We start from the raw sequence: 25,898 nt of genomic DNA on the forward strand, positions 1-25,898 counted from the left end.
CTGTTGATCTTACTAGATCTTGACGTAAAAGGGTTTCTCCTCCCCCCCTTACCTTCTTATTTGCCATTTACATTGCAAGCCTCTCAGTGGCAACACATTGCATGGATAGTGTGCTTTCTGCTGGACTCGGTGCAGCTGGGGCACGCTATTATCTTTTTCCCTTGCTGTGTTCAGCAGTCTCTACAGAGCATAGTCATGGCATGAGAGCAGCAGTGTTTGCTCAGTTTTTCAGAAGATAGTGTTTGTGGTCAGCTCACAATACTGCATTACTCCTGCGTAATGAACGGTGACAGACTGTGATGCAGCAACACTGTATTTTCAAGATGCTAAAAAGATGCTGCAGTTAAGTAAGCCTTGTCATTTGTATGTTTGTGAAAGGTAATGAGAGAAACAGGTGAGGCATGAAAAATTTTCAGCAAGCCTCCAGTTGTCAGCAGACATAAATGAAACTGCCAGGGTCCTTCCTGTTCATGGCATTAATCCTTTTCCAGTGATGCAGGGTCTTGCTTTGATTTAAGAGTGCAAGACTCTTCTTTTCTTTTAGCTATTCCTTGTCAGACTCTGCATGTCAAGACTTTTCAGTGGATTGAACATGAATCATTAGGCAAGACATTAAAAGTTTGGGAAGAGCCAGCTCTTTCAAAGCTGTAACCATAGCCAGCTCCAGTAACCTTAACAGGAGTGAAAGCACTGAGGATCTGGGCCTAAAACATGGATAAAGCTGTTCATAGCGAGGTCAAGGAGAGTTCTTTCTGCTTTCTAATTTGCTGGAGCAAGTTTTGAGCTTCAAAAGTATTGATAGTAGGTGTTGAACGTGCTGTCTGCTCTTATTAAAAGCCAGTCACAAACAGCTTTATTTCAGATGCATGAAACTATGTGGTTTGGAGGTGAATGATTGTATTCTTGACATTATATTATATTAGGGAAAAGGAAAAAAGCCCCAACTTTGGGTTCCCCTCTGAGAGGGACTGTATACACGTGCAGTGACAGGGTTCCCGAGGTTACATGTTGACTTGCTCAGTCTGTTGTCTGAATTCAGCAGAATTAACTGAGGAGAAGACAGGAAATACAGTAATTGTTGCTATTATGCACTTTGTAATTAATACATATGATTGCCTCTTTATATGAAGATTACGTAATACATATATAAAAGTTATTCTATTATAAATGTTACCTGTATATGTCCTCATCCTGCTGTTCTGCAGAGTCTGTACATGAGCAACTCAGAGAGTTGTGCAGGTCTTACAGGTGAGTCATTTTCTGGAAAACTTTTCTCTTTCCATTGATTCTAGAAGAAACTTTTGGCTCTGGGACACCTCTGTTCCTTGTCTAATACAAGGTAAGAAGAAAGTGGGTGAACTAGTGTTATTAAAAGCCCTGTAAACAGCCACCGCTTCCCTGTTAAAAGTATTGACAACACATCTAGCATCCTTGGATTTGGTGATGAAGATTGTTAAATAGCTTAGCTAGAAAGGTTGCATGTTTCCTGTCTTGTGAGGCCGAAGCTATCGGGAAAGGCTGAGCCTTGACCCCTTGTGCTGAAGGTGCAAGGGACACAAGCTTGCCAAACAAAATCCCAGTGACTGGGAGTAGCATTGTTCCATGCAGCTGCTCCATCTTGTAGGACAGAGCGCCCCAGTGCATGGGGTAGAGAGGCAGAGATTCCCCATCTAGAAGTTTGTGGTGTTTGCCCCACTAGCAGAACTTCACAGTGACACTACCTTGTGCTCTGAGCAGATGTTCCTGCTAGCCCTGGGCAGCAGGAGAGCTATGGTCTGGCCAGTACACTGAAGAATTAGGAAAACATGTGTCTTAGGCTGGATCTAGCAATTCAGGGTAGAGGCTGTTAAAGTGTGGTGTTTACCAGTCCTGCCTTGTGGACTGGGACTGCACCTTGCAAACCTGTGTGGGAATCCCCTTTGTTCATACATGGAGCAGCAGGAAGGGTGCCAGCCTGACATCTTCGTCCTCAAAAGCCCAGGAGCAGGTGAGACCAAGGGAAGCTCATCAGCCCTCAGATCTCTGACAGTGAGGAAGCAGAAAGCGGCAGGCCCCGAATGAAAGTTGTGGCCATTGCTTTTATGCACTGGTGTTGGCAAAACAGCTGGCACTCATACGATGTTGAACTAACTATGCTTGCAGTGTTGGGTCTGATGGGCTGGGTTTCTAGTTGACATGACTCTGCTGAAGTCAGCACAGGTATGTCAGTTTTGTGTGGCTGAAGAACTGGCTTGTTTTTTTCTTTCAGATGCATTTGGGCATTTGGACTACATGTCCAAAGCCCTACTCAGTCATGTCAGTAACTGAAAACCTGAGATTATGAATATACAAAGATGGGTAGCCTTTTTAACAGCGACTTTGTTTTTCATTGCTTGAGATTATTTATAAAGATGTGGAGTTGCAAAAGCAGTAGTTTTCTGAGTAATAGCAAATGCTTGAGTTCTACTGAACGCCAGATGTGAAGCCCAGAGGCAGGACCAGAAAACATTTATTGATAGAGTATCTGAGAAAGTTGTTTTTACTGATGCCAGCAGCTACTGAATGCTAGTTAGTTAACCAAGTATGTGTTTGTGGGTTGCTTTTTACTGACTGATTTCATTGCCAGCAATGGCAATGTCTTTAGGAAAAATCAGCAAATGGAAGGAGCAGGTGGTAACAAAACCTTTTAAAAAGGAAACAGCATACTGTAGAAATGCAAGCGTCTGCTTCTACTTAATGATCAATCTTCAAATACTCTCTGATGCAATTCATTTGTGTGGTATGAATTACTACATCAGTCAATAGGCCCTTACAATGCTACTCTTTTCTTGTTTTAGTAATTCAGCAGGGTAAAAACCATTCCTTGTTACCTCCTGCATGTTGTACCAGCAGGTTGGGAGGCAGAATAATAATAACAGTTAAGATTAGATCCTCCTCCATGACGGTGAGTGGGCGTCTTGCTGTTAGCTTCGGTGGGAGTAGGAACCAGACCCTTTCTTTGTAGTAAAACAATAATGTCTGCTGAGACAGTATTAAAGAAGAGACATTATGCCCTTTTAATTCTAACCTGAAAAGTTTAAATTAAGCAAGGCAAGTCCCTTGGGAGGGAAAACATCTTATATTAGACTGTCTGATACAGCATGAAAAAAAGCAGACAAGTTCTCTCAGTGAATAGTGAAGGCCTGGATAATGACTTCTATTCCCCAAAGCTTTCCTTGTTTTTATTAGCTGTATGAGCTGGCCATCAGGAGATACTGTCTCTACCCCAAGGTTTGCTTCACTTCTTACACCTCTTGAGCATTGTGTCTGTAAGGCTTCTATAACTTGGGCATGTTTTTGTCATTGGTAGGAGAGCATTTGAATGTATAGCGCTCACCAATGGAAGCTCTTCTGTTATGTACAACCCCAGCTCATTCCCTGTTCATAGATTTATATTTCCGTTTCTTCTGTCCTCACGCCTTTCTGAAATGTCACCGGTGAATAGGTGATATGTCAAGTCTTAATCTTGCTCCTATGAAGTCAGCTGCAGTTTTTCCATGGACATCTGTAACAGTAGGCGCAGGGTCAAAGTTACTTAACAAAGTAGTATGAAGGCTCTTGCTGCAGCTGTGCTGAGAGTGAATGTTGGATTTTCTGTGCAGCCAGACTTGTCAGCATCGTGAGAGAAAAGTTGTAATGGTTGTAGGAAGAATCGGCTGTTCTTCTTCTTCCAGCTCTTAACTGCTGCAAACATAAACATGCGTCATTACCAGAAGGCATTACAGCATCTCCTAAGTTGCTTCTCACTTTGGATGCCTGGGGAATTGCACATAGTAATGGGAGCCACGGACCTAATTCTTGAATTCCAGACTTGAAAAGTGGATTGTAAAATGTTGGCTTCAATTCAGATGGCGGAGCAATGTGCAAAGCCAAGAGATACTTCATTTTAAAACTTACATACAAAATCCCACTGGTTTTGCTTGGAACTGGTTTGAATTTTTACTGTTATTGTCATCTGATTATTTTATTGTATAAAGGACTAAACACACAGGTTAGAGAATACACAGATCGTGTCTTTTCTTACCTCTTCTCTGGATGTTTATTCATAGCTGACATAACTTTGTCAAGCTATTAATTTTATAATACCTGGTCTGCTTAGGACCAGTATTTCAAATCCTGATGCGATCAAGTGAGCCCTATGCTTTTACAGAAAGCAAGCTGGTTCAGTATGTGGACTGTTAGCCTAAGAGTTGTGAAACTTGGAAGTGATCTTGCTGTGCACAATTTCCCGTCTAATCATGGCCAAGTCATGCCATTCAGCATCCAAAAATAAAGTCTGGGAGTCTTTCTCCCTTTACAAAGAAATGAAGAAACTTAGGCACCTCCAAAGTATGAGTCATCCCACCTGTTTGAGGAGGCGGATCTGATTTTTGGTCTCTGTTCACTTCTCTGTACTTCAGTCTGCTGGGACCATAAGAACCAGCATAGACAACGTGTCTGAATTTTAAATGGATGAGACGAGAAAAGTCCCATGTTAGCTCCCTTCCTTTCTGTCTCTCTGTGATATTTCAGGAGCCAAAGTTCCTGAGAGAGATCTTAGAGCTGCCACGTTGAATCTCCTGCACATTGTGCTTGGAGAGCGTGAAGGGGATCTCTCAGCGTTTTGTTCCTGATGGAAGAAGAAAACGCTTGTATAGCGGTCCATGTCATAGTGGCCCTTACTTAACCACTGTTTTGCAGGGGTCTCTTTACACCTTACTACTTTTCTCCAGGTCAGACAGAGTTATATTCCGGATGCTGTACAACACAATGCTTTGGGTTGCAAGACATAATATAAATGTAATATTAGGCTGTGATGTTCACACGCACAGAATCACACATAATGGTTGAGGTTGGAAGGGACCTCTGGAGATCATCTAGTCCAATCTTCCTGCTCAAACAGGAACCTAGACCTAGAGCATGTTAGAGAGAGGGCTGCATCTAGGTGGGCTTTGACTATCTCCAGAGAAGGAGACTCCACAACCTCTCTGGGCAACCTTTTTCAGTGCTCTGACAGTGTCACAGTAAAGAAATTCTTCATTATATTCAGGTGGAACTTCCTGTGTTTCAGTTTGTGCCTCCTGTGTCCATTGCCTGTTGTCCTGTTGCAGTGATGGTGGTTCAGAATCTGTTACTCTGAGTTTTCCAATGGGCCCTATCCCGAACAAGAGTTAAGGGTAATTGTGTGGCTGAAAATGCAAAAATCACAATCCTCAATCGATAGTGCAGTCTTGGGAGAAATTTGAACATGGCGCTGAACCATAGGCAAGAATTGAAATTATCTCTTTGCTGTTAGTTCAGCTGTCAAATAAAAAGACTACCCTTCCCAAATATTCAAAAAAAAAAAAAAAAAAAAAAAAAAAAGCTTAGGGGAATGGAGGGTATAGAGCATCACTGTACTGAATGTGAAGTACAGAGCTTTAAAAAGTTTTGTTCTAACCCTAGGGTACCTGCCAAGGTAAATAATGATCTTCTGTAGGAAGGATTTAGGGAATATGAGTGCAGTTCTTCCAGGGGATAGGAGCCAGCTGAGGGAAAGGGGTCTTTTTAGTTAAATATTTGCATTAGCAGATGGCTTCTAGACTTGGGACAGGTTTGGAGAAATCGGTTAGGGAATAGAGCCTGACCAAAAATGCTTACAATGGAAATGGGATGGGATGCGAATGGGAATGTGCATGGGACGACTGTTCCTGAACCCAAGCCTGCATTGAGTCACAAATGTGATTGAGCTCATGGGATAAAGCTGTGGGAAGAGAGCAGCACATTCCCCAAGTCTGTACAGCCCTATCTTTTTACTCTGGCTCTCTGAGACTGGGGTGGGAGCAAGCTTTGGAGCCAGAAAAGGTCCATGTTACTCTTCTGAGAAGGTGTTTAGTGCCAACAGTGAGGCAGGCAGGTGGCAAAGGGGGAGCATCCTTGGTTATCCATTTCTGAAGTACAAAGAGAACGTCATCATCCCCTGTTTGCATGTGAGTAAATCTTTATCTTAAGACATTAATATTACCTGCAAACAGTGGGCAGGTTTGTGGTCCAGACTGGATTAGCATTCGTGTCTCCTGAGCCCTAGTGCACTGTCTTAGTCGTTTCTTCCATCAAAGTGCCTGTTTCCACTATACATCTTAAATAACAGCTTCTGCTGATCTAAAACTTAAGGAATAGCTCCAAAGTGTAAACAGGAATAGTGTGAACACATACAAGTACAAAGTTAACTTTTATTTGTAATTAGAATGAGACCCATTATAACATTTTCAGAAGGAGCTTCGGTTTTGGTTCAGGGGGATCAGTGCAAAGGGTCAGGAAGACATCACACAGTGTGAAGTCTCCATGATCTCCTCTTGCTTTCCACAGCATTAATATTTCTCTTGTGTGAAGTGTAGCCTCCCTGAAACCACCAGAATCTTTACCAGCAGGTCTGGACCTTGCTGGGTCCAGGTCTGCAGAACACTCTTCAGGCTGTGCTCAGGCCTTGCTGTCTGTCGGACACAGTGCTGCGGCAGGACACTAGACGTTCCCGTGCGTTAGACTTATCAAACGTCGAGGCACATGAATAGTAGTCAGCTACGCTGCTTGGGGGCTGCTAGCACAGCAGAAGCGCAGCTTGCTAGGCTGCCGTCGCAGAGCAGGCCCTTTGGTTCTGCTGGGATGCAAGTGCCTCTGTGCACAGCAGAGTGAGGTACCGGGGCTGGGAAAATAGTCACGGACTGCTAGCGGCAATTGTGTGTTCCTTGGGGTCAGCATCTAAGCTGATGTTAATCAACACTGAGGCCTGAGATCAGTGCAGCACCTGCTGCTGCGGCTGGTTTTTGCCTGCTATCAGGTGTCTGACAGTCTTATGCAAGTAGACCATTTAAGAAAATGAATTACTTGGATCAAGCCATCCTTACATCTGTAAAGAATAGCACGAGATCCTGTACAAGCCAGATGTCTGGAAAATGTCCTGTATCTGCACAAAATGTAGCAATTAGGTTTTTCCCTGGATTTTTTATGTTTTTTTTTTTTTTTTTTTTTTGCCTATTATTTCTGCAAGGGCAGGGAATGAGGTAGCATTAGTGTAGCAACTACTGCCTATAATTATGCAGGGAAAAAAAACAGGAATAAAAGCCTTCGGGGTGTTTTCTGCACCTTGGGGCTTATTAGGGATCTGATTTGCTGACAGAACAAGATGCAGAATTGTTTTCAGTGTTCATCTGTCATTGTGTCTCACAAAACTGTATCACAGGAACTTTGCTTGTTTGTTTCTACCTCTTCCTATTTTTTTTTTCTAATTCCTTCCCATTTTGTTTATGGTTTTGAGGTCTGACTTGGAATAAACAATTATTCTGTTTCTTATAAGTGCAGTACAGAGCACTCTTTCATTTAGAGATAATTCAAGGCAAAGTGTAGGGCTGAATTTTGGGTTTGTATTCTGTTTCTACAGCACTCCTAATCATTAGAAAGTAATAAAATAGAATTGTAGTTGGGAAAAATCCTGTAACCTGTGTGTTCCTGCAGGGAAGTGTTAATTTTCTCATTAGTTCTCTGGAGTAACTGCAGTCACTCGAAGGAAAAGAAAGGAGTTCTGCTGCACCTTTGCTGAAGCAGTTCTGCCTAGTCTTCGCTGCTGTAATGGAGCAAAAACATCCAGACAGGGAGATGATGAAAACAAAAAGTGCAAATGAAAACTGCTTACCAGTTCCTAGCTTGGAACTGTTTGCTGCACTCATACTGTCCTAGCACTTTGTCCTTCCTAACTGGAAAAGCCAGAAAGCAATTGGAGAGAAATGGGGAGGTCCCACAGCCACACTCCTGACAGAGCGGTCGCCATTGGTAGGACTCCCAGAGCTGAAAGCTCCTTGCTGTTAAACGTTTGCTATGAAGCAGCGGGTTTAAAGCTGGGCATCTCAGCTGGTCTGCTGAGGCAGAAATGTTCAAATTCAGTTGAACGGTAGGGAAGTGGATGCATTTTTGGGGTGCCTTGGGTTTCATTGAGGTTGTGGCATCTGGACTCCATGAGTTGCTTAGACCAGCTGTGCGCTGGAGAAATTCATCTGGGGGAGGAGGCAAACTTTTTTTTCTTTTTCCCTTCCAGGCCCATGCTGACTTCACCCATCCTTCTTCACAGGTTCTTACTATCATGAAAAGAATGAACCATTGGTTGGCGGAGAGGGTACGGTTGTTGTGTGTTGGAAGTGTGTGATATGGTGCCAGGTGAAGGATAAATTATGAGGAGGCAAGCACCTCTGTTTAGGAGCAGCATTTGTTTGACAAATCACTGACCGCTGACATACTTCTACCAGTCTTTTTCAATTGCAGTCTCCTTGGGCATATTCAAATGCAAGTGTCATGCTCTTGGCTGCTTTAGCCAAAGCATGTCAGGCAGCCAGTGACTTCAGTTGTTACAGTCGTAGGCTTTCAGAGCGCTCCTTCACTGCTGTGCAACCTGAGCAAGCATCTGCCCATGAGAAATGGGCTAAGAGCCTTCTTAAGAAGGCTTCTATTCCAAATGGTGTTTCCAGAGCTACTTTCTAAGGCCTGTGTCTGGTGACAAAGATTGGCATGACAAAGAGATGGGATCTTGGAGCTCTTTTCAGAGTGTGAACGAGTTTTGTATTTTGTTGTACTTCAACTCATTTATTGAGAGAGGAGAAGCATGGGGAGGTGATAAGGATAGTACCTAAGCCCTTACGGTACCTGTTTTGCAGGTAAGGGAGAAAGATGAGGCTGAAGGTTGCCCAGTCTCATGAATGCATACTAACCCTTGGGAAGGATTAAAAAAATAATAGTAAATAAAGAATAATAAAAAAAAGATGCTGAGGACAGGGGAGGTAACTGATCCAGGATGCTAAATGGTTCTTCTAAGAACGATGTTTTTTGAGCCACGTAGTGGAAATAATAGGAGCAACGTAAAAATGAGTCAGTGAGGTGACGGAAGCTTGGCATGTGATGGAGAACAGCCCTAGCTGCTGTTATTCCCCATTAGGGTGATACTAGGGTTGATCCAAAGTTTGCTGTGTGGGTAGAAGGACTGTCACTGTGACTGTGCCAGTGACAGGCTTTTGGGCACTGCAGTATGTGGCGGAGCACGGTATAATATCTCTGGGCATGCCAGCCCTGTGGCCTGGCCAGCAGAAACGGTGAATGACGTTCAGGAGAGCTGTGCTCAAAACCCAGTCTCTGCTATTGAATTCCTGGGCGACTTCAAGCAGTATAAAAATAGGAGTAACAACGTGCTTCAGAAGTGTGGAGCAGGCGTGCTGCTGTAAGGGTGTATTAGCAGTGTTGCTGTTAGGAGAATTGGTTTCATAAACAAAAACAAATCATCAGTGAATAGTTCATTTCTGAGAGAAATCTGCAGTTTACTGCCTGCAGAGCACTGAAGAAAATGTAAAATTAACTAGTAAAAGCTCTTTGAAGTCCTAGCCAGACGTTAGAGCCAAACAGTGATTAGGATTGCACGTCACAAAAGCTGTCTGCTTGGGAGGGGATTTTAGCTGTGTGAGTTCATTCATGGCCTAGACCCCATCGTGCAAGAGCAGCCACATTTGTGCAAACATCTGCTTATTCTCTTACAAAATATTTGTGTCATCAGGATAGGAAAGTTAGCATTTTCGTATTAAAAAGCAATAGGTAAATTGTGCCTGAGCTGTAGACCTGATAAAGTAGCGTGCTATTAATAGCTATTAATAGCTCAATTAGAGTCGCGCAGTGAACATAGGTGTAATACTTCTGCAGTGAAACAGCATGTTAAGACCTGAGCAAAGGAGGCATTATGAACATGAATAATGTTCCCCTGTTTGAATACACTTGGGTTTCACGGGTGCGTAGTACTGTTTTGTTGACATCACTTTGAAGCTTTATGTTGGCTGAGACATTTTAATGTTTATGCTTTAAAACTCATCTACCTAACTGAAACTTAGCTAATGAACTGGCCAGAGAATATTCCTGGGCCCTTTCTGCTTTGCTGGTATGGACTAAAAAGAAACAACCTCTCTTTTTGCTTACTCCACAACTTTGCTAGCATATGAGATAGCAACCTAGCTTGTCCTGCGATGATGCAGTTTCTTTGGTATATGTGTGTGTATGTCGCTCCTGTCTCAGCAACGGACCATGTAATACATGGGAAAGAATTTCCAATCTAGTAACTGATGAGGGTAATTTCCTGTAAGCTGGCTCTTCCTGTGGTTTCTGGTTTCCAGACAGTTCTATTTTTTACTACCTTTTATTATTTATTTATTTATTTATTAAAAAGGATGTTTCTGTTTGGCATTCTTTGACTCTAATGGTTCTTGCAGCTGGGCCAGGCTAGAATTTTAAAAGGCACCAATAAAAGCCATGAAGGTCATGTATATCCTGATTACAATTTGATTAGAGCTTTAGAACGTACATAACAAAGTCAGCCTCAGCACACGGGAGCAGATGAGAGAGGAACCCTGACTGCTCTTATCTATCGCTACTAGCCTAAAACAGAGACCAGGTAGCTCCAAATTACTGCAGCCAAAATTGCTTAGTTCCTGGTGCTGCAGACACTTGTATTTGTGGACCATCTTACTCATGTGAGTACGGATGCGTGTGCACGTAAGTGGGTGCAGTAGTAGGCCTGAAATTCGCTTGGCTGCAGTGATTAAAAGGTGGGCAGACTGGCCTGGAGGGTGCCGAGGAACCCAGCAGGCTGAAGCCCGTTGTCAGCGAACGGGCAGAGAGCAACCTGAATGCACGGGCAAAGCGAGGAAATAAAAGGAGAGCCAAGGAAGAGTGCAGGATGGCAGAGGTCTGCCATCACTGAGAACAGTCACTTTGCATTAAAGTAAATGGAAATCTTGGCTGTAGTTACATGCTGCAAGTCATGTGTGATTTTAAAACCAATTCAAGTCTGTTTGAACTTTCTCCCAAGACTTCAGGAGTCTGGGAACCTTTCAAAAAACAGCTAATGTCGTGCTGGACACTGGGTAGGGGATACCACTTTATGATGTTAGAAATTTTGCTTGAATAGCTTTCTGGTAGCCAGATTCCTAGAAATACAGAAGGAGGAAAGAAAGGCAATGTTGTGATAGTTATTGTTTTCTGGACAGAATACTGTAAGCTTTGGCATGTTATGCTTTTATTCAGAAAAGGTTCCTCTTCAGCTCTTCTTCTGCCTCCCTAGCACTGTAAATCACATCTTTGGACTTGATCTGAAATGTGTTATCAAGAAAGATGTATGTTCTGCAGTCAAAATGCTAGGAGAACATAACATCCAGAGCAAAGGGTTGCTTCTCTAGCTATGGAAAAAGTGTATGTATATTTTGGTGCTTGGAATGAATCGGCATGGTTTGTACCCACAGTAAGATAATTAGATACTTAATTAGGAAGTTGAACATGCCTGGTTTCTCAAAGATGCTGACTGTTGAGAAAAGACATGGAGAATTTAGCTCCAAAGTCGTTTGACATCTGAAGCACAGTCTGCTCAAGTCGGGTCTAGCAACAGTGGTATTTTGCTCCCATTAGATCGGTGTCTTGAATGGTTTTGGGTTACGTTTTAAATGTTTATTAACCTGGCTGCTCAAGGATGAACACATCTGGTCCTCTGATCTTGGAAAGGGGAAGTATTTGTCAAACTGCTTTGAGGCTTTTTCCTTGTTTTTTGGGTACTGGTCCTTCAAACTACTTAGTTACTTGTTAGCTTTTGGTGAACAAATGCTTCCTTATGTTTCGAAGAGAGAAGTTATATTTGGCAAGGTGTGTGCAGAAATGGCCCCTTTTCCCTTGAAGTGTTCGCAGAATCTTTCTGCTGCGGTACCAGTTCAGCAGAGCGGGGCAGATCTAAGGAAAGGTGCGACTGCTGCCCTGCGGGCAACATGCCGGCGCTGCTTTGGGCCGGCGTGGGGGGCGGTTTCCCTGCTGCGTGAGGCTCGGCTGCCCGGTTCGTGCCGTGGCGCTGGGCTCGTGGCGCATGGCGTTGCCTTGCAGGAGATCCTGTGGGGATTTCATGTTACCCCTGAGGACCGCCATGTCCGTTTGACTAAATGCTGCTGGGGATAGGCTGGCAGTAAAAATGATGTTTGCTGTGATGCAGCCTCACTAAAGCAACTGTTTGATAGAGAAATGACGGTTATTAGGAAAATGACATTTCTCTTCTGATTCCCTCGTTTTTTCTTTCTTTCCTCGTTGCTCTCTCCTTTTTCTTCCATAAACTGTTTTGTAAGTTACTTTTGGGGCTGAAAGGCCTCATTCATTTTCATTTAGAAACAGTTGTGTGGCAGAATACCATACGATTGATATGTATGGAAAATATTGTAAAGAACAGGAGGGGCTTTTTGTTGTTTCTGAACTCTACAGAGTTGTTCAGTTCTGTTGTGTTTTTGTTTTGATTCTATTTTGCCCTTAAATAACTGTGGGTAGCTGGAAAATGTTGAATTAATCATATAACTAGTGCTGTAAGTAGATTATTTAAGGGCATTTATTTTTGAAGTAGTAAACTGAAGAATGTGGATATTAAATAATAAAGTAAATAAAATTCCTTTGGAACACTGTTATTTCCCATTACTTTAGGAAATGATAGACTTTTTTCTTCCAGAAAAATGGTCAAGTGCAATCTCAGCTTCCAAGCCTATAAATAGACCCTAGGTTTGCTCCTACATAAGACCTTTTTTTACTCAGCTCCCCTCCAGTTCCAGGAATACTGACTTCATGGTCAGTGACCTTGCAGAATGAGTGGAATGAAGTGTGCAAAAAAATTGAGATGGAGACTATCTGCTAAAATGTCTGGAATCTGCCACCATAGGGGATAGGATACAAGGTTATAAGGAATGCTGGTCCCATCCAGTCTGGTAACAACTGTGGTCCTATTACTGTCATCTGTGCAGTGCACTGAAAGCATAAGAGGGACACCATATGCTTGTCTTACTGCTCTCTTCTCGTGCTGGGGAGACCCAGATTGCATCTCGCTAAAGGAAAAGTTTGTAAATGCTACATGAGGGAGGGACTCTACAGCTATGAACCAGGTGAAAAGAGACCGTTTCTGCTAGCTGTAGCTCAAATGTTCTAAGCTTCATCGTGGTGCAGGGCTGTACATACATTTGTCTGTACAGCTGTGTTTTCCTTAGAAAAACTAACCTGATCATCAACATTAGCCCCATCTTTGAAAAGGCAAGATGGACTTGAGCTACAGGGTTTTTTGGTTGTTTGTTTTTCCCTTGCTATGATTTTAAATGTCAGAGCCATCCAGGAGACGTCTGTGACAAGGGTGTGGACCAGGCCGTCCAGGCAGATTCTTCAGGTGCTTGAGCAATACCAGAGCAGGGAAGAGCACAGGTTGTTCTTGTGCTTGTGTGGGTGGAAGCCAGTTTGCGCCAATTCTTTCAAGGCAGTACTAGCTTTGTTTCAGTTAACTGAGGAGCATCAATGGCCTTGAGTGGTTGTGTTCTCCAAGGCTTCTGATTTCTTGCGGAAGTAGCAACCAGGTGATGCCAGTAGGGCTTGCCTGAATGGGATGTACTGTGTAGCCAGGTCCTGGCCTTTAAGCAGCTGCCCTTCACTTACTGATTTCCCTTGCCCTCTGCTCCTGCGAAGGAAAGAAAGATTCTAGACACTTCTCAGGCAGGAGAGTGGAGGAAGTCTCCAGTTTTACCAGGTGTCAGCCAGGGGGCTGCTTTAGCCTAATGCGAGTTCTCATGGCAGAGAGCACAATGATGAGACCTGACTCCAGGGGTGTGAACCCCAGCCCCACTTTGCTGGTCTGTGGGCGGTGGCTCTCAAAGGAGCCAGCTTTACTGGCCACTTTGCTGGAGACTTCTCTGCTAAAGCAATTCTTCCTGACCAGCAGGTGGACTGTGCCCCAAGTGGACTGCTCTGGCGTGAAGCTGGCACTGAGAACTGCTCCCTGGGTCCTGTGTTTAGACTTAGTTTTCTTACATGCTGCGCATCTTGGACATCTGTCTTGCAGCCTTTTCCATTTCATTCTTTTTTCTTTTTCTCATGACCCCTTTAATGGTGTGTGTGCGTGTGCACCTGTGTGTTGGCAGGAATTCGAGCAGCAGCAAGATTTGTGCTTTTATGGAGCACTCTCGTCCCTGCCTGTTTTGCATTGTTCTTGTGTAAGGACAGCAAGTACGGTTTAATAAATAGCTCTTAAAATGTTCATGTTTGTATGAGCTTATAATGACTTGCAGAGTTGTAGGCAGACTACAAAACATGATAGTGCATCTTCCATTTAGAAGGCTATGTTCACTTCTCTTTTTTTTTTTCTTTGATGTAATTCAGATGATAGCAGTCGGGTTGTTCCTGACTTACACCTAGATAAATGAGCAGGGAGTACTGCTCATTTACTCTTTTTGAGTACTCATGTACTCAAAAAGAGCAACACAAGTGCACACCCAGCGTGTGCTGACTCATTTGCTCAGACTCTATGTAGCAGAAAATGCTTTTAGGGTACCCCTGAGGAATGCATCAGACAAGTGCCTTGAATATGAAGTTTAAGTGAAGATACAAGTTTTGCTTAAGGCTGTGCAAACCCAGGGACTTCCAATGTGGTTCATAACAAAGGTGAACGTCAGTTTTTCAACAGGAAAGGCTGCAGTCTAACATCCGCTGACCTGACCAATTAATGTGCAGGATTCTGTTTCTCTGGTTGTCTTTCTAATGAAATTGGACCAAAGAGTTACTTTAAATAATTTGCTTCTGGATAAATGTGCACTGAGATGAGTAGATGCGATCATACTTTGAGCAGGGGGTTGAACTAGATGATCTCCAGAGGTCCCTTTGACCTCAGCCCTTCTGTGATTCTGTTCTGTGAAGGCACAAGGATTCTTGCTTTTTATAAAGTAGCTTGCTTAGTTTTCCAAGCATGTTTCATTTGGGACTTTTCCAGTCCTGTGAACTACCTCATCTCAAATTCCTCCTTACTCTCTGCTTCCTTCCTTTAGGCCTGATCTCAGGTGTTGCTGTTTCATCATGGTGGTCTAGGGAGCTGTTGCCTTTTTATGGTAGTTGTTGCACCTCTCTTCCCTCCAGTTAGGTTTACACTGTGAAGAATGAAGCTGGCTACGGCATGTCAGTCCCCACGGTGGCTGACTAGAGACTGCCTGTATGTCTGCATCAAAGCATCTGAAAGTGCGCTTAGGGAGAGCCATCTTCTCCAGTTGTCTAGTGGGCTCTCAGTAGCTTGCTTTGCCTTTCCCATGCCAAAGCTGCCCAGATCACATTGATTGTCTGGTCCTGTGCTAAGATGCTGAAAATGATTGATCTCTTTGTCCAGAGAGCTTGGTTCAAAGCATGCTCTTAGCATGAACCAGGGATTTGCAATATGGATGGCAGGTGAGTCTGATCTGACAGCAGGCTCTTAACCGATGGTGTAGACGGGTGCTTAGTGTCTTCTGTTCCTCTAGGGCTTTCTGAGGACAGCTTGATCCTGCCTGCACATCTTGCTGGCTCAGTTTCCTCTTCAGCAAATGTTCTCTTGTGTCCTAGTTAACTTTCTTTTGTGTACACAAAAACTGGGTTCTTTTGAAAGAGAAACATCTTACTGTCCTCCAGATACTAATAAATACAGGTTTTTCTATTGCTTGTCTAGGGGAAGAAAAAGTATTGTAATTGGGGAAAGTGATTCATTATCATTTAGGATTTTATTGTAAACTTTCAATCCTATGCATCAAAATAGATAAATAGACAATGGATCGTTACACCAAAATCTCTTGATGGCTTGAAATATGAAGACTGTTTCTTTTTAAACTGAAGATTATTTAACTTGACGATGAGCTGGGACATAAACGGGAACAACAGTAACTAAATCAGTAGCAAGCCTGCCATCAGCTGTGGTGGGCTCATGATGAAAGCTGAAAAGTGGTTTCTACACAGCTTGGCTTGTATGCAGAAATCAGTTGCAGCAGTTAATCGTACAGACTGTGATCGTTAGGACCTGCTGAGGGCAAAATACTGAGCCTCACTGTTTGGTGACCCAGCTTTGGGGGGCTGTAGGTGTAAGTGTAAAAAGCCATATAAACCACTCTAAATCCAGTCCAAATCAGCTGAAAGAAGGGGAAGGAGAGAGAGGCACATCTCTTGGTTTTGGATGTGTAACCATGGTGACAGCAGCCAATAAACTCGAACAAAAGCAGGACTAATATATAGCTGAGAAGGGTGTCGGAAGAAGAGGCTCCAGCACTGGTGTTTGCAGGTATTCAGATACGTAGTACTGAGCCTACTGCTGTCATTAATTGGTGTTCAGTCAGTTCCTTCATTCTGAAGAGTACTTTTGTTTACTGCTGATTTCCAAAGGTTAGTTGGCTTTTATAATGCTGTTAAAATAAATAAATGTACGCAAATTAATGACACCTGCCAGCATGGATCCCAATCACAGCTTTTTGTGTACTGCATGTGCTAGGCTTTTGGTACACGATGCTCTATTTGTTAACCGTACTCTTTTCATAAACCAAAGCCAAGTTAGACCTGCGACTTCTGGCTGTAGGCTGTGTATTCTAGTTGCACCGTGGAAGCTGCATATTTCTATAAAGACATAACATTAGGGCCTCGAATCAGCAAAGCCACCAAGCACATAATTTACTGTAAGTGCTTAAATGCTTCACTAAATAAGGATGGATTGTACAAGTGCTTACAGTTACACAGATGCTTAAATGCTTTGTAAACACATCGTTTAAGGACTTTATCCCAGTGGATGCTGTGGAACTTCCACTGGAGTGAGTGAGAAAGAGGGAGACCTCACACAGCACTCAGCGGCTTCAGGTATCACATGAAAAAAGACAGTGTTGCTATTAAAACTCTTGTATATTTTATCATGCAGAAAATCCCTAATAGGAATGATTTCTGCCTTTATATATGGATATGATATAAAAAAGAGTTTGGGGAATTTAGTGTTAGAACAAAAACTTGCATCAGTGGGAAGCAGAAGCTGTAGCAGTAAAGGGATGAAACAGAGCATAGTATTAGATGAGAGGAGCATTTCTGCAGAGAAATTTAGAGCTACTGCTTGCTTGCTTGTGGTTTTTTTTTTTTTTTTTTTTTTTTGGTACTCCTGAATTGTAGCTAGTTTTGGTGCAATGAAGGCAAATTAAAGCCTTCCCTGTTGAGCAAACTGTTAGCTCCCTGCTTGCTCCCTGCAAAAATGCTCTTCATGTTGGTGTGGAGAGTGCAGTGCAAGAGGTTTCAGGAAAGAAAAAAGACTGTTTAGACAAAGAGTTTCTGTTTTGTTGCAGTTTCTCTTTTAATTTTGGGGACGAGAACATTCACTTGACTGTTCAGGTCAAGTTTGCTGCTTTTTATTCAAATGGTTATTTGCCCTTTCTTTTCTTACATTTTTTTTCCTAGCTCAGATATTGTGTATCCCTTGGACTGGATCATTTACCAGTGTTTCTAAGGCTCAGAGCAATATGCAGAAGGAACAAAAAAGACATGTATTCTCCCTTCCTCCTCCCACCCCTCCTTATTCTGCTCAATTGGCTTCTGTGTTCATACAGCTAAAAAAGATAATTGTTTCCTTCCCAACCTTGCTAGAAAATGGCCCTCATTAAGCCCTTTGCTGGGAGGATTGGATGGGATCCCCACACGTTGAAGGGCTCCTCTGTCAGGCTGGGAAGTGCTTTACGTAACACAGCGGTCTCACCACCACAGGGCTCAGCGGGTAGGGACAGAGCCTTTTACAGTAACCCTAACGGGGATCCGCTACGGAGGGGTTGGAAAGCGGGGGAACTAAGCGGTGGGTTTTGGCCCCGAGCTGCGCGGCTCCGGCAGGTCCGTGCTGGCGCTACTTCCTGCGGCCCCGTTCCTGCCAACGAGCAGCGCAGGGGAGACGAGCCTTCAGAGCACCTCTTGCTCGGAGAAGGCACGGCTCCGCTTTTGCTAGCGAGGTTTTAGGCTGTGCTTTGCAAGCCGTGAGTCCTGTCTCCCAGGGGAAACTGGAGCAGCCTTGGTCGGGTGCAGAGCTGCAGGTGGGCGTATGCTGCTCCTGCCTCTTGTTCTGAGCTTTCCTCTCTGGAGGTTTTCAGACTTGGGCTGTGGGGACGTGGATGGATTGATTGCGCGTAGGAAGGGAGAGTTTGGGGAATAGCTGGTCTTTTTCTGGCGTATGCAGAATGTCTTTTTTTCTCATGCTTTCCTAAGCTGCCTTTTCTTGCTGGACGATCCAGCTAGTGTGCAGAAGGGACTGCTTCTAAATTAAAACTTTCTGCAGTGTAGCAATATACACTCCATGGTGCATTGCACTTCACAGAAAATGGGAGCTTAAAATCTAACAGAAAGGCTCTTTGCTGTCCCTCGCAGCAGGCTGTTAGCTCGGGGAACATAGCAGGACAGAGAATGATGGTGTATGAAATTGAAAATCGTAGTAACGAAGGGGAGAAGCAGCAGGGTTGGGAGCTGCAAAAACTGCAAATGAAAGTGTTTGCTTGGCTGAAGGAAGCGTGTTGGCTGCAAGAGGTTAGAACTTGTTCCCCAGGTGCCTCGCTCTAGTTCAGGGATACAGTTCGTAAACCACTGCCAATGCTGCTTTCCATTTCATTTACTGTCCTTACTGGTAGAAAGTTTCTCCCGATAACTAATCTAAATCTTCGTGGCTGTGGTAGACTTATTTTTCATATACTGCGCATTCCCTGCAGTGTGTAATAATCTTTTAAATATTTGGGTATGGTGTGTTATCATCTCTCTTTTCAGTCTTCTCTGAATGTAACTCCATTTAATTTAATCTTTCCACTCAACTCTTGCTGTATTTCAATAAGATTATTTTGGTTTCTGCAGCAAACCGGAGCTCATGGATGGCCAATGTGAATGAGCCCGAATAATCCTCATAAAGAAATGCCTAGCAGTCTGTCGTGTTTATAGAGGCAATGCATTGGCTTTGACAGCTCTGCTGACCTCGACTGCAGCTGTATGCCCTAGGTGGGCATGGGGGGAAGCTGCTGATGCAGAAATTAAGTCAAAGTGTGTCTAGTAATGTTCTTAAGTCCTCTCTGCACTCCTATTCAGTTCAGCGGCTCAGCAATTGATTGCTTAAATTTGAGTTTTTGTTGTGTTCTGTCAGCTTTATCCTTAGCCACATCAAGTACTTGGAGCAAGATGCCTTGGAGAGCTCAGCCTTTGGCTGCATCTAATTCAGAAGGCAGATTTTCTGGATTGTGAATAACTTGACTGTGTCCTTACATTTCCCTGTGGTTCTGTCAAACTGTAGTTTTATATTTCAGCTCGGAGAGACAATAGGGGATGGAAAGGCAAAAGCTGAAAAAGGATAGAGCTGATGGAGTTATTTGTGCCGTATTGGTCTCCCTTGTAACGTGGCTGTCCTGCTGCTCGTCGTGCAGGGTGGCACCTGCTGCTGAGGACGTGTGAATGAATGAATACGCCGCTTAGCACTGCGAGCTCTGTCTTCCTGTTACACGAGTGCTGCACTCCTGGCACATGAAAAACCTACCTGGGCTAGGGCACTATGACTCTTGAACTAGTCCACAGTCTTGTAGATACTTAGGGTTTGTTTATATGTGTAGACGTGCATCTCAGCTATAGAGATAAAAAGGAGTGATGATTTAACAGTAAGCGGAGCGTGCAACAGTATAGTGACTGCTTAAAAAAGCAAGCTACGTTGTGTTACATATTAGTTTACTGGTTTGTACGTGAACTGATCACAGGCACCTTGCTGTCATGCTCGGGGGAGAGGCTAGAGAATCACCGAGCCGTTGCAGCGTGCTGGTTACCACGCTTGCTCTTCTGGGCTGAAGGCTGGGTTGGTGCAGACATGCACGGCTGGGTCAGCAGTGCTGGGAGCGCTGCTGCTCGGGAGGGTCTAGGTTGTGGCTTCAGGAGCAAACCTTGTTCTCTGCATGTGTCCTGTGGTCAGGCTGCAAGAGCTGCTGTACACGAGTGCAGTTACACCGTTGTCACAGGAGGGTGAAAAAGGCTGCTAAAACAAACAAAAAGATTGACATTTATTTAGCAAGTACTCCAAAGTAATTTGGTGTACTTGACACTAGTTTTGTAACAGTATACTTTGAAGGGCTGTGGGTATCATCATCTAGCTTGTTTCTGGCTACTGCTTTTATGCTGCTTCTCTGCCCTGTTTCTTCTTGAAGAACTGGATAGCTGCTCTGATTTAAGTTTTATCTTTCTGCTAACTGCCCGAGATACACACGACCTGGCAGACATTATGACAGCTCAGGTTCCCTGATCTGTTCACTGACTTTTCATTTGTTTTAGTAATGACTATAAATCTGCTAATTCCTGCTCTCACATACAGCCTACACCTGTGGTTTCTGTCAGCCACAGCTATAAGAAAAACGGGAACCTGAGATATGAAATAGCAAACTAAATGCCTGGTTACCAGAACTGTGTTTCCATCAAGAATTTATGGTGGTGGAGGAAAGAACAGCAATGAATCTGTGCGTTCGTAAAATGTGAGAATGGAAGTGATTCAGGCATGTAACCTTGCAGAGCATGTAGTGCCATCTCGGAAATAATGTTGCTTTCTTAAACAGTCCTGCATAGGAAGTGTTCCTGAAACAACTATTTAAATGGGATGTTTAAAGACACTATGTTTCAGATACCTTTCTCAAGCCTCTTCTGTGTTTCTTACTGCAAGTTTTATAAGTATTTGTGTCTACTACAGATTTTAAGTAAGGATGTTTTTTGGCAAGATTAATTTTGCATTTAAGGCGCCCTGGTATTATGCAGATGATCTTGAAGTAGCTCATTCCTTCAGTAATCCAGTATGTTATGAAATAGTCTTCTATGTAGTCATGTAAACAACTGTCAGCTTTTAGCGAGGAGTTAGGAAAGAGAGGTAAATGCCCTCCTTTGCAAATTAGGACAGGCATAGAAGAGTGAGTTAAATTGAATTTTGACATATAGCGGTGAGTGTGGTGTACAATGTGGAGAATGCTGGTGTCCCATCCAGTTTGGGCAGATAATAACCAATGCGAGCAACTGCAGTTCTCCATCGTTTGAGATGCCCCATGTTCTGTATTTTCAACTGAAGGAATTGGAGTCCTGATTTTTCAAGAATGTGTGAGAGAAACAGTTGCAGTAACTACAGTTACCTGAATATTTATTATGTTGGTTCATGAAGTATTGGCACCAAGCTGTTGGATTTAAGGTTAGTTGATGCTGGAAGGTTTTTCTGCTTGCGAGAGGACGAAGCGCTTGTTCTGCGTGTGATGGCTCAAATGGGACCCTGCTGGGGCCGGTAAAGCCTAACCGTAGAGCTGACTCCTACCAACAAGCACACCTCTGAGAGAGGTTCAGCTTGCAAAATAGGGAAGGCTGGTCCTGGCGCCCACTCAGGAGAAGCTTCCGACTCCAGTTTGCTTTTAGGTACCGTGATAAAGGTGTAGCATTTGGCACAACAACCTGGTGTGAGGGAGCGGTGCCTCGGGGTAGCGTGGGGAGTCTCGGCAGCAGCCCGGGACTCTGCACCTCTAAACTCTGGAGAGGGTGAGCGAAGCCAGCCTGAGTCGCCTGTCTGTGTGTTGAGGGTCCCTTCAGGTAAGGCTTATTTAGCTTATCAGAAAACTGCAATATTTAATCTGACCTGAGGCAGTGGACAAATGGAAGGGTACATTCTGTCAAAGAGATATCTGTATTTTTGGCTTTTATTTCAAGAGAATTGTGGGTAGCTTGCATAGTTTTCTATGAATTCAATAAATATTCTCTATATTGCTGAACTGTGCTTTTTTTTTTTTTTTTAAGTGAAATATAGGATTTTACATCCTCCTATGCTTAAACTTATTATTTGCTCAGAAGTTAAAAACGAGTTCCTTCAAAATCAGATGCCCTGTTAGACCATACATTCTGCCGCTGCAAGGAGCAAGTCGTTCATGTTAACTTGCCTGGGAGGTATTTATATCCTGCGGGGGGATCATGTATTTCACTTTCCAGCGGAACCAGTGAATTCTGGCTTTGTGTTTACACATCTGAAAGATAGGATTCTTTCAAGATTCTTTTTCTTTATAAGGCCTTTTAAATGAACAGAGGCCTTTTCCTGTTAAATAGGAACTTGACTTTCACCAGTGTGTGGGTGTGCGTGTTTGGAAATCTCTCCCTCTTCAGGAGACAATGTCCAGGTCGCAGAGAGGGGAAAACAGAACATTCTTAGCAAGGTTTTTTCCCATCGCTTATTAACGTCTCAGAAAAGCCTGTTGCAATGCTGCTTAAATAAAAGGCATTTTAAATTGGTGACTAGGAAATGGTGCCGTTGTCCCTTTCTCAGGGTAAGCCACGCAGCGTTCCAAACTGACTCACGCTGGGAGAAGCAGACATCACCAGCAAGGTATTTCCTGGATACTTTTGCCAAATTCTAATAATAATAATAACAACAATAATAATAAAAAGACTCAAATCTGAACTAAGCCACTTGTGACTTCACTTGGCAGCGTAGGCCAGCTCTACATAACTTCTGCCTTTATGTAGTTACTACTGATAGGCCTGCCAAGAGCTTCTGAATTAATCTGCCCCTCTCCCTCCCCCCTTTCCATTGCCTAAGCAAAGGAACAGCGTATCGCGCTCCTGAGCCAACGTGACGTGCGGCTTGGGGAAGCTTCTGTGGACGAGAGGAGGGCCGTGCCGCGATGTGAGGTGCAGTGCCTGGGCACCTGGGCCAAGGGGCCGCTCTCCTTGGGCACCGGCTCAGGCACAGGGCCTCTGCCCAGCCCTGCTGCTTCCCAAGCGTTTCATTTCCTGCTGCCTTTTCCTGGTCGTTGCCTCTCAGCTTGGGCCTCTTCCCCTGTGTAGTGTCGCCACTTTGACCAGAAGCAGTATGGTGTCCACCTTTTCCTCCCTCCCCCCCGTCTGGGGCCACTGCTTTTTCGTGTGCCTCAGTCCAACGAGAAGACAGCTCATGTGGGAGCGTAAGGCCTCTGTTCCTGTACCCGGATGCCTAATCCACATCAGATGCTAGCCCAGGTTTAAAGTACTTCAGGTCCTTTGATCTGTTGGTACCTCAGGGAAGTAAAGTAAGCTGTTTGTGGCGAAGAAGCGTGTTTTGAGGAAGAGTATTTGTATTAAGGGTGAAAGTCTGACATGCTGCAGACGTGCAACAGGAAGGCAGAGCCCTGTCAATGAATGTCAAAGTTGCAGGGAAAGTTGTGCGAGAGTTTCCAAAGCTCCCGAGTCCTGCAGAGAGTAACCAGGAAGGAGTGACTGAGGATTCTTTTTCACAGAGGAAAAAGGGGAAATCTGTGAAAACATGTTATGTGTGAGGATCTGAGCTGCCTACAGAGTTATGCCATTATTGCCACCGTGCCCAGCTCTACTTACAAAGTGACGGTACCCGGAAGAGGCAGACTTAGATTTCTTGTACGTTAAAATGAAGTAACAGTTTCATGGTAATTTATAGTGTTTTGTGATGCATCAGTTCCAGTTTCTGCTTTGTTAAACACTTTTAAAGCTGCTTCAGTGCACCCGGCTTCCCTTCCCGAACTGCTAGGAACTCTGTACCACCGGCTGGTTCATCTCCGCTGCAGCCATAGCAGCAAAGGCTGGGTTGTTCCCACTCTCCCTTTTTCCCTAGGCAGCACCTGCCTTTCCTCGGGTAAAAGGGAAAAGCAAATGTGAGCATCACTTTGGGCATTGGTTAGGAACTTTGTATCCACATGTGTCTGTGTGTGTGTGTTTGTCTGTGCCAGTTGCTTTTCTTCTAATTGTTAAAATCGTTGTGCAGGAAAATGTTTCCGGTGGAGCTCGACTCTGATGAGCCTGTTATAGGTTAAAAGGAGAGAAATGATTACTGCCTAAAAATCACTTTCTCTTGGCACTTGACGTGTTCACTTTAAAGCTGTATGACCTGACCTGAAGCCTTTCTTCTGACACTGGGTTGGGATTGAGTCTCAATTGCTGGCAGGGCATTTGATTGCAAAGATCAGATGGGTGATGATTTAATTGATTTTTCAAGAGCGGGAGAAAATGCACTTCTTGAACTGCTGCAGCTTCAGGTCATGCATGCTAAAGCTGACGTGTGGGCTACTAAACGCTAATAGTGACCTGGCTGCTTTGCCCTGCCCTGGATTTAAAACGCCCAGTAGAGCTCACTGTGGTATTGTAAATAGATTTTGTATCTTTGTCCATGTCTTCTTGCAGCTGGATTTCTACTGCAAGTATCCCCCTAGCTTTGCATCAGGATACAATTACCAGCATGAAGACAAACCAGGTTGCTCCAGTTTTTCTCCTACCATGACCACATTGTTGTGGACCTCTTAGAGTGGAGAGGCTTTCTGTGAGGGGGAAAACCTGTACCCTCCCAGCTCATACCAGAGACCAGGAGTATATACAGACTCTGCTCTGGCTCTTTCTTGGGGCAGCATGTGATTTGTGCTTCTCTTCCTGAGGTTTCGTTCCTCTGTTGCTCTTCTCATGAAACCTCAGATGAGCTGCCCTGCACACTTGATTACTAGGTACCTTGGTGGCTTTGACAATAAAAACTGGGCATCCTTATTAGACGTTGCTATTCCAGAGCTGCAGTGGCAAGCTGGAAAACCTGTAGTGTACTAACTCTCACCCGACCTACTGTTCTTGCAAACTTCCAGCTGATGAACCTGGAGGGAAAATGAGGCTGAATTCAGAGTGCTGAAGAAAAAAATATTTAGAGTTTGAAGATTAGTTGTCAGAGCTGGAAGTGGGGCTTTGCCAGAAACAGTGACAGACCAAGCTTTTAAGGCAAACAGTGCTGCAGCATGGACTAACAATATCCCCCCGTAATCTGCATTAAAAATAGATTTTATAGGCCCCAGTTTTAGCATGATCCATTCAGTAATTCATATGGCACTCCATATGTTAGGGTGAGAGGAAGGTGGAACTAGCGGGAAGAGGGAAGAAGACACTGCCTGATCCAGATCCTTACGCCATTTCAGTTCAGTTAATTGCATGTTTAAAGTGTTGTAACGTGAGCAGATGGGGTGTTTCACAGTTATGTGATATATACATGTGTGTATATATATATATATGCACATATATAAATATATATATATATATATATTTAAAAAAAAAGAAAAGGAATTCTCTAGCACATGATTGCATAGGGCTGCACTGAGACTTCACCAGCCACACTCAGATTGGATGTGTGAAGGGAAGAGGATGGCAGTAACCAGTGGTGGGTGAGTGGTTGAACTAATACTGGCTTGCCCTAGACCTTGTGTAATGTGTGCATTTTCAGGGAATAGTCCCATATTTTGCAGCTTTATTGCATTTAGTGGCAACCTCAAGGCACTCTTTCCAAGAGTGTCTTGTCTCCTAATTTGTAGCCACCAGCTCTGAAATCCACAAACAAACTTTTTCGTAGACCTTGGCCTTCATTTCCCTTAGTGATACCAAAGTTGTTCATATCATTTTAGGGAATGACCCTTTTTAAAAGGAAGAGAACTGACTCTGGAAGCACTGGAAGCAGCAACCTTTTTTTTTTTTTTTTTGGTATTGCAAAGCTTTCAGCACTGTGGGTTCCCTCTTCTTGCTAAGGCTTCTGGAGCAACCAGAATGCTTGTGGCCACATGCCCAAAGCACTGTGCAGCTCAGGCAGTGCTCTAGTTGCAGCCAGAGGCACTGATTGTTTTCCCAAGTACAGACTAAAATCCCACTTCATTGCTGACCATTAAGTCTCCACACCCCCCCTCAGTGGAGGGGCTGCTGCAGGGCCAGCAGCAAGCCTGTGATGGGCCACTGAGCCATCACAGCATTGAAGTGGATCTGCTTGCAGCTTTGCCCAGGTGTTGGCATTTCAGAAATGCATCAAAGAGTTTTTAAGCCCTGGAGGTGGGTTACACTGAAACAGAACCATGAACCCAAAGAGGAGAGGCAAGACAAAATAGGAAAACCTAATGGATGAAGCCTACTTGTTCTGTTCTAGCAATTCTTGTCCCGGGCCTGCTGTCAGTCCTGCAGCTTGGTGGCTTTCTAGCCTGTAACAGCTTCTGGGTCTGTACAAGTATTTCCCCCTTCCCGTCTGCGTGAGAGCTCTCTGCTTT

At 44.0% G+C, this 25,898-nt stretch overlaps 1 protein-coding gene across 9 annotated transcripts in view; it reads left to right on the plus strand.

The window, feature by feature from the left end:
* MAP2 (microtubule associated protein 2) overlaps positions 1-25,898 on the plus strand; it is a 229,814-nt gene that overhangs the window by 46,700 nt on the left and 157,216 nt on the right. The window lies entirely within an intron of this gene.

This window comes from Rhea pennata, chromosome 6, assembly GCF_028389875.1.
Source record: "Rhea pennata isolate bPtePen1 chromosome 6, bPtePen1.pri, whole genome shotgun sequence".
Lineage (NCBI taxonomy): Eukaryota > Metazoa > Chordata > Aves > Rheiformes > Rheidae > Rhea > Rhea pennata.